At 37.7% G+C, this 1,665-nt stretch overlaps 1 pseudogene; it reads left to right on the top strand.

Annotated features, from left to right (window-relative positions):
* The first annotated feature begins 651 nt into the window (after positions 1–651).
* On the top strand, positions 652–1,119 carry LOC106476554 (annotated as a pseudogene).
* The last annotated feature ends 546 nt before the right edge of the window (positions 1,120–1,665 follow it).

Genomic DNA, 1,665 nt, shown 5'->3' with positions numbered 1-1,665 from the left:
TGAAACTGTATGTCAATAAACTGTTTAAAACCAAGAAACGATGAAGATAGCGATGATCTGAGATAGAAACTATGGGAAGCTCCTTGAGTGAAACTGTTTAAAACCAATTTAAGAAGAATACTTTTAAAACATTATTATGTGATATAATTTTTTACAAAACTTTCTTTTGAAGTTTTTTGTTTGTTTTATAGCAAAGTCAAGTTGGAATATCTGCTGAGTTCACCGCGGAGAATCGAATCCCGGATTTTAGCGTTGCAAGACCATAGATCTATCGCTGTCCTACCAGGGAACTTTAAAGAAAACATTTGATTTCGGAAATATCCTACAGGTGAAGGCACATAAAAATCTAACAGGTGGTGAGAGAGTAATTTTACAGGCTAGAAGACCTTGGACGACAGTGCTATTCTCGTTTATAACTAAGCAGCGGTTCCTGGTTTTCGACACACAGAAACCGGTCACGAGCTACGAAGCATATCGGCTACGCTTAAGCCTAAGGGTTAGTTAACCTTATTTTCACTGTGTTAGCCACAAGTCGGACCAAAAAAAAAAGGGACTTCTAAAATTTATACAGACAGTTTACAGCGGCTATATTAGGCTAAACTCGTGTAATTATAATTTGAAACTTTGTGTCTGTTACAGAAACCTCTGAATATGTCAAAAACAGCGGCTGCTGTAGTTAAAGTTGTATCAACAATCATTCTGGTGCTGTACTTCTGGCTCGAGGCCATTTTCTTGACGTTTATACCTAAAAGATTTCGTTTTAAAGATATCAGTAGAGAAATAGTTCTTATTACAGGCGGTGGCAATGGTATCGGGCGCTTGTTAGCACTGAGGTTTGGTAAGTTGGGTGCTAAAGTCGTACTTTGGGACATTAATCGTCAAAGTTGCGAAGAAACAGAACGTATAGTCCGCGAACTTGGAGGAGAGGCCTTTTCTTATACTTGTGATGTATCTGATCAACACAGTGTCAGTACACTAGCTTCCCTCGTCAAGCGGGAGGTCGGAAATGTTACAATATTGGTCAATAATGCTGGTATAGTAACAGGAAAACCCTTTATGGACTGTACAGTGCAAGAAATCAACAAGACCTTTGAAGTGAACGCCATATCTCATTTTTGGGTAAGTCTGACCTAACGATTCTATCATCTAATCGTTCATATGTATAAATCAGGTTATTTGTCTAAGACGCAATCGAAAACGCAACACATCAGAATATTATGCCATTTCATATATTTTCTTAGTTAGTTTATTGTTAATCCCAAAGCTGCAGAATGAGCCATATGCGCTTTCCCTACTGCAGGGCTCGGTCCTCGAATTTTAGCATTTAAACCCTTAAGATTACCATTGAGTTCTAGTAGATAAATAAAGTAATTAACATTATTTGAAAGGGATGTTTGTTTGTAGTTAAGCACAAAGCCACATATCTGTACTCTTCCAACCACGGGTATCGAAACCCGCTTTCTACCGTACCGCTGTTCACTGGTAATACGTATATCGATCGTGTTAGAAACTCCTTGGATTAATAGTTTTTGCCGACTAGAATTAGAATTAGAAGAAATAGAACTTTGTGGGCAGCAGACAGTAGAACCGTTGTGCAAAGAAACGCATATTTTGCTTTCTGTCTTAACGTTGTTTTTTGCAATATTAACTTTATTTTTTACAGAC

The sequence above is a fragment of the Limulus polyphemus genome, unplaced genomic scaffold (genome assembly GCF_000517525.1).
Source record: "Limulus polyphemus unplaced genomic scaffold, Limulus_polyphemus-2.1.2 Scaffold10877, whole genome shotgun sequence".
NCBI lineage: Eukaryota > Metazoa > Arthropoda > Merostomata > Xiphosura > Limulidae > Limulus > Limulus polyphemus.
Note: the sequence above shows the minus strand (reverse complement) of the source record. Positions and strands in the feature narration are given on the sequence as shown.